The sequence below is a fragment of the Limulus polyphemus genome, unplaced genomic scaffold, assembly GCF_000517525.1.
Source record: "Limulus polyphemus unplaced genomic scaffold, Limulus_polyphemus-2.1.2 Scaffold6170, whole genome shotgun sequence".
Taxonomy (NCBI): domain Eukaryota; kingdom Metazoa; phylum Arthropoda; class Merostomata; order Xiphosura; family Limulidae; genus Limulus; species Limulus polyphemus.
Window position 1 is genome coordinate 5841 of NW_013671780.1, and position 7982 is coordinate 13822.

Below are 7982 nucleotides of genomic sequence, written 5' to 3' on the forward strand. Positions count from 1 at the left end.
CGAGTTGACTAGTGACAAAAATTAAGCTGATGATACATTCCCAAAGTTGTCTGAGTTTACAGTGATGCAAGTAATGACTCAATCTCTGAGCTTATTATAAAGTTACAGCGATTAAAATATATATGCTGATCTGTTCTCACTAACTGTTATATACTTATATACACCAGTAAGAGTGGAAAGCATATGTTTACTCAAAATGTTATTTACAGTGATTTTAAGAAGAAATGTTGATTAATTAGTTCATATTAAAGCTTACACTGACTGTAAATGAAAGCTGTAGTTTACTCTCAATCTTGGCTAAAACCCAACATTACAAAATCCTGGCAAAAAGATATTCTTCCATTAAGACAAATGTAACAACTTTGCTATGGCCTGTATTAGTAATAAATGCTGGTGTTTTGACACACATGATCAGAAAAAGTTCAATTTTAAATTTACATTTTTATTGTACTGAATCTCAATAAAAATATGAATATTCTTAAGTTACTTCACGTTGAAAAGCTATGCAATAACAAATCCGTTAAAAATACAAGAGATTGTCTTACAACAATAAAATTGAATGGTAAAGAGTGGCTGAAATACCTCAGTCTCACCTTTTCGTTTAAATAGTTGAAACATTCTAAAAAAATGCAACTGAAAAAAATAAACTAATACTCTCCTACATATGATGTTAAATTTCACAGCAGTGTGTTACAAAAAAATTCATATATATCAGATAATAACCTAAGCTCAGAAGATTCTCTTTAAGTTTCTACATCTTTCATCGCTAAGTGAGTGCTTAAGGGATTTATCTTGCCATGATATAGAAATTAATAACAGTCTAGCATCTGTCCTCTATAAGTGTGACTTGAGAACACTAACAAATACTGATGTCTCTCCAATTTACAGATTCCAACATCACTTTGCATAAACAAACTTAAGTGCATGAAGCACAAACCATGGTATACAAATTACATAAACACCATTGATATATCACTCCTGCTTAACTAGAAAGGCTGACAATGATATGTTAAATCAGAATGGACAAGGACATAATACAAGAGATGAATTGAAAATAACGTACCTGAGCATCGATGCTCAACACATAAAAAAATAAAACACTACTCTTTTATTTTGTGCTAAGTTTGAACCGTTACAAGACCAGAAAAGCAAATTATTTGAGAATATATTACAAGGTTCTTAAAATTAGTATTATAAAACTTTTTTAAAAATGCAAAGATTACAAACATACCTGTAAAATACCTGTTACAAATTTATTCTCGACAACACTGTAAATTACGAAATTTTCTCAGTACTATTAAATTTGTGAAAAGCATCAAGTGCATTTAATTATTAAAGAAAGTCATCATATTTTGAAACTGTCTTTCAGCCTCACTGATGTGCTAGATTAAGATTACAAACATTTCTTTTTCATCAGTTAAGAAATCTGTTGACCAGTATTTCTATTCTTTTTAGTTATGTTTCTGAGACACTCCCCAAATTTAAGCCAGTTGCATTTGTTATTTAGAAAGCCAATAGACGTTATTTCTATTACTTTGATCATCTCATATACCACCTAAAAAGAAATAATATAATAAAATTTTGTTGTTGATGGAAAAAGCTACAAAAGCTATCTTCCACTGCCCCTAATTTTGAACTGCCAACCATAAGGAAGGCAATCAGCTGGCAGCAGCCACTACCAATTCTTGGGCTACTCTTTGCTAACAAATAGTAAGACTGATTGACTGTGACATTATAATACCCTTGTGATTGAAAGGGCAAACATATTTGTGAGTCAAGCACCTTGACCACCAGGCCATTTTCTAATATACATTTTTTTAACTTTATGCCCTGAAGGAAACTATAGTCTGTTACTCAACATTGTTGAAATATTTAATCCAAGAAAGTTTTTGAGAAATATATTTCTGCAAGCACCTTAAACTTCAACTGGAAATTTTTAGTATTAAAACTCTGTAGGTAAAATTTCATTAAAATGTAACAAAAGTGTGTTTGCTTTTAAAACTTAAAAACATAAATTTCAGCATGTCAAGAGAAATATGGCTGATAAAAAAAATATAAAGGTTTAAACACAGCAAATATTTTTTTACAAATGCAAGTGGTTTTGCTTACTATAGGTAATCTATAAATAAGAATATCAATGATGATATTCAAGGTTTTTTTATCCCTGAAGAACAGCTGGGCTGTTCAAAACATAGATTTTGAATCTTGAATTTTTAAATTTTATTTATATGTTTTCATTTTGATATATATTTTGTGATTTACACTAATTGCGACTTAAAACTGTGTAAAATGATTCTAATGGAGTTTATGTAACATCATACAACTGACACAGAGCAAGTGTAAACACTCTATGTAAAATCAATTGCAATAACAAGTCTAATGACAAACATACATTTTACAAACCCATCACATGTACAAAATGCCAGATCTTGTGAGAAATTTAGTTCAGTAAATTTGTCAAACTTTAAACCAGTTTTAATAAAATATTTATACTAGGGAGTCATATTTAACATACAATTTTAAAACACTCTGGATCATTTCATGCCATATAAGCAAGTTACTTTTTTCTGTACAAAAAAAATGTTACAAATAATAATTTAAGTATATTAATGATGTCAATGTTGCATTTTAAGAAGTTTACTAATTCATTTTGAATACATACGTTATCAGATGCTTTCATATTTTTACAAGTCTCAGAGTACAGACTATTCATATTTAAGCTTTCTTAACATAGTGAAAGAATAGATAATAGCAAAGAAAAATATGTGCGGAAGTTTCTATCGGTGTTCATATGAATTTGTGAACCAAAATCATTAATGTTACAAACCTGGCTGCAACATATAGCATGCAGAAAATTAATCTTATAAAAATTTTTCTTTTTTATAAACATTTCAATATGTTTTTATATTCAAATGGATATAATGTAATCTGTCTACCCGAAAATTGTTTAAAAGTCTGATTAAAACTACAATAGGGTCCCTAGCCAATTATTATTCTAAATGTTTTTGAAATGATGAAATACATAAAAATACATTATATTTCCTTGAAGCTTAGTCACATTTCATATTATCAACACATACAATATCAGCAGTGCATATATCTATTTGTAGTTTGGTAGATGTACATGTTGTTACTTTAATATCATGCTTTGAATTATTATTCATCCCAAATATCAGTTTTGTGGTGATATACCTATATACAGCAATTTTATGAAAATTATGGTTAAACTGTCAGTACGTACTCTAAACTATTCTCTCAAGTCCCTTTCAACTTAAATATTTTTGGAACTGCTTCTGTCAGATTGTTTCCTACACCACTATACCTAAAACACATTTTTATTTCCTTTTATTAGGAGGGTGGGAGAACAAAGAAGTCAAATTATTTCCACAAATGGCTGAAAAATAACTTAAGAATCCTTAAACTAACATGTATGAAAAGCAATGTATGACATTCCAATAAAAACACCTGTGTCTATAAGACTACAAATTGATAGTTTGAATATGAGTATTTATATCTCTTGCTGACAGAATTAGAATCTTATGAGGTGCAGAACACTTAAATTTTATAAAATAGACTTTGGTAGACTATTTGAAGAAAGTAAAGGTTTTAAAGGTTCTCTAGTCTGTAGTCCTAATTAGGAAACATGTTCAGGGATAAACTAGCTTTATAAAGATCCACACTGTATTCCTAAATTACAAGTTATAGGATAAGAACCATGGTGTACTCCCACATTAAGTTTCTGTTTGGTGTTTTAAGTGCAAATTTAATCAATGGACTACCTGATCTCTGTCCACTGCAGGGAAACAAACCCTGAATTTTAGCATTGGAAGTCTATGAACTTACCATTGACCCACTTGGGTACCCTGCATTAATTGACAGTTTTAACCCCTTCCACAAGTTGCTCAAGTTATTTTGGACAAAAAATTTCTAGTCATACTTTTAATTATTTACCCAAATTTATTCACATGTTATCATGTATTACAATTAGTGCTCACTAGATGGCACTGGAAATTTTGTTTGTGCTGAGCTCTATCAGATTTATTCTGAATTGTGTGTCATAAATACTGGAGAAAAGCATTTCTATTCTTTACTTTAATTTTATTGAAATAATATATATCCCATATAAATCCAGATATATAACATTTATTTACTAAGTATATTTTGTGCAGAAATATAATAACAGATTATGAAACAGATTTTGTTTCAATAACGTAAAAGTATAGGCTACCAAAATTTGACTTCTTTTCTTTTTTCTCATTTCCAAAAACAAACAATAGGGAATTTTCAATAGCCACGGTACTTGAAATTATTTTAGGCAGGATTAGAGTAAATTAATCTACAAGACATTTTTTCCCCTTTTGATTAGCTATATATTTGTGCACTAACAATATTAAGCATGGGATGCTCATATACCTGGTTCAATCTCATTACTCATCAGGACCTCTTCCTACCTTCTGAGTCGAAAACTGTAATTATATCTCAAATTTATCAAGAGAGGATGGAGCTACGAGCTAAAATTTTTACTTGAAAAAACACTCAATGTCATTCTGTGAGCCGCTATGCCGCGGCTAAAAATAATGACACAGAAGGGGTAAAGGAATATCACAATCTTGTAAAAATCTTTGATGCATTAATGAACAAAATCAATTGTAAAATTCACTCTGTATTATGATACTAAACATTCTAGTATAAGTAATTTTTCTGTGTTCCACATCACAAAGTTAATTTATGAGCTTTGACATATGACAAATTAATAACATTCTTAACATTAAAAATTTTGCAAGTTAGCAGATTCTACCTTCAGAGTTTGCTCTTGTCATTCATTAGATGAAAAAGAAAACTAGAAGCATTTTAATAAAGACTAAAAAATAGAATGTAAAAAGTTTAGTTTAATAGTAGCAGTGACACAAGGTCAATTAGTTTTGTTGTTTCAAAATTCAGAAATAAACATTAGCATTATAAACCAAACATGATGTTAAATACTGGCTATTACACATTATTTTGTAATTTTACGTACATACTACACAACAGGAACTCAAAAGAATGTGTGTAAAAGCATGTGTTACTACTTAAAATTTTTCAATGTTAAAAATATTATACTACCATGATTATTCATACACTTATAAACAAAAGTTAAGAGAATATTAATACATGTTTTTCTACATACTTCATATCTCAAATACATCATACAACAAAACCTTTAATTTATAACACTAAATATGAATACTAGTAAAATAGCAGTACTTATTTTTTCATTAATTTTTCAATTGCACAGTGTTCAAAATGAAAAATTAGTTTTGGCAATAAAATGGAGAAACCTGCAAAAGGCTTATGTAATGTTTTGTTTTTAATATTGCATACTAATGCCAAACTTTTTTAAACCACAAGAAATTTTATATCATGTTATCTTTTAAGGATTTTTAAAATATAGTTTCACATGTATCTAATCAAATTAACCACTTTCTGAAACATAAGTAGCACAAAAAATTGTTTTTAAAATACTTTGGGTTTTACAAAGACATGAGTGTGCTATACACATGATTATATAATATTAACAAAATTTTTTTTGTAATTATAAACATATTACAAGTACACAGAACAGTGCTTACAGGGAGCCTTTTTATAATTGTACATGAACAGAAAGCTTCTTAGATTAATATATGTGAAATTTAGCCATTTCTTTCAAGTAGTAGTAAAAACTTGACATAAAATTAGGCTAAATAGTACTATTACTCATCATGATTTTAGTTGAGAATTATCAAAAGAAAAAAAAGAGAGAGATTTCATACAAATCTTTCAATAAGATAATAATAATACAATGAGATTATATGACCATGAAACAAGTACCAAGATAAAACTTCTAAACTGTTACAACGAACACAAGTTAGTCAGCTTTATTTACCAACTTTTAAAGTTATGAACACAATATCAAAAGCTACAAATTTATGTGTCTAACCACAAAGACGTATCAAATTAGTCTAATTTTTTTTTTTTTTCATAAGAAGGACAAAATTAATACTAAATCATTATATCTTGTTTAAAGTCACAGTAAAAATAATTCAACTATTAGGTAAACTTGGGATTTACAAAGGACTTCAAAAAAAAAGACATTCATTATTGAAACTCTCACTATCTCACAAACTAATATAAAAAAAAATTATAATATTGTAATTCTTGACAAGTTTCCTGCAATGAAGCTGCACCATAGTTCAAGAGTAATCAATACTGAGTCATCAACAGAAATAATTATTTCTTTAGTTCCATCACTTCAACAGTCAACATTAATTGTTAAGTGTTCAGTTAGACCACCTCAGGAATAAGGGATGGCAACATAAACCCTGGAAATAACAACTGGTCAGTGTATTTTGTCTCTTTTGGACAAGTTTGTAATAACTGTTGCTTCCAAGAAATGTCTATACAGCTTTTGAAAAAGTGATGCTTTCAAACAAACTGGTCTACCTTAACTTCCTTTGTACCTTCTTTCATATGAACTGAGTAAAAGAAATGTTTCTTAACTGCTACTTCTTATTTCCAATATTTTTCACTTCCTGTCACAGATGCTTCTGGAAGACCAAAGCTGGTATGTGTTGTGTTCATTACAGCTGGCTACCACTAAACTGATTAAAATCACTAACTGGGATGTGCGTCAAAGGCAAGGTCAATATGAGCAAAAAAAAAGACAAAAATTTAAATCACATCACTTAAGAAGCATTAAGAAGAAGATAAAGGTTGCAAATCACAGCCACATAGTGCCAAGAATTAATTTGATCTAAAAAATTAGAAAAGAAAAAAGAAGGTTAATATTCCTTCCACTTTTTGTAACCTAGTGATTTTAAAGTTCATAAATGAAAACTGCACTTGTTTTTTTTTTCTGCTACTAAGCACACACATTTGTGAGGTATCACAAACAACAAACTTCTTGCAAAGATGGCTGAAGATTAGGGTTGTAAAAAAATTACTTGCTTTGGAGATCTATACTGGAAAAATAAAAGGAATAAATAATATTAATGTTTCTCACCATATTAATAAAATAAAAGGTTTACAACAACAACAAAGTCATTAGGTGTGTTTATACATAAAACAATTAAATAAACAACTGCATGTACAAAACTTCATGGTTTGAAAAGCAAATTTATTTTCTACCCTAACTATGATAATAACATTGATATATTTAATTCACAACTCAGTACCTCCCTCAATCACTTACAAACAATAAGATGATCTATTAGACTTTCCACTGGTATTTAACTCTCTCAACACAGGCTCGGTCAATTTGACCAACCACGTGACCTACTGAACTCGTTTAAAGTCTTTATAAATTTAATACTTCTAACTTTCAATATAATGTGTATATCTTCACAAAATTTGTCAGTCTTTCAGTTAACATTATAAAACCTCCTAAATACATTTCAAACGTTTTTTTCAGTAAAACTTTATATTTATCTGCTATTTTCTATACCCTATCTGTACATGGGATTGGTTATTTTGATCCACCTCGTAACCACCAAAAAAAATAAATCTTAATACATCTAAATTACCCTTTTTTCTTTTGGGAATGACTTCAAACATAACAGTATAAATCTATTTATAATCTATTTATAATCAAATTTTATTGTTTTATTGTCCCCTTTGATTGCCCTTTGAACCATGTCTAACTACTATTTGCACCATTATAACTTGTAAATCACTTAGGAACGTGCAGCTCTCGTTACACTATCGAATTACATTGCCCACGATCTGCTAGCATGCGTCTTATGAAACATTTTTATTATTATTATTTATTTTACCTAGTTTAATCTTAACTAACCTAAAAAGATCCCAATTTTACATTTTTATTATTTTTATAATAATAAATAAAGAATAAACAAATAAAGTACTCACCCAGTCATCTTTTTTCTTGCTCTCAATTGTTGATGACAGTTAACCCTACTTTTTATACTAATGCTAGTAATGCACTAAATAATTTTTATTTAATTAAATAA

The 7982-nt window shown here is 28.8% G+C and overlaps 1 protein-coding gene across 2 annotated transcripts in view; it reads right to left on the minus strand.

Moving 5' to 3' along the window:
- Positions 1-421: 421 nt before the first annotated feature.
- The window catches only part of LOC106473434 (GTPase HRas-like), a 41290-nt gene continuing 33729 nt past the window's right edge, over positions 422-7982 (minus strand). Inside the window, exon 9 of one of the 2 annotated variants that reach the window (XM_022401877.1) lies at positions 422-6972. The gene's annotated coding sequence lies outside the window, so the exon portion shown is untranslated. Of the gene's footprint in view, positions 6978-7982 lie in introns of both variants that reach the window. The other variant, XM_013934114.2, reaches the window with a different exon arrangement.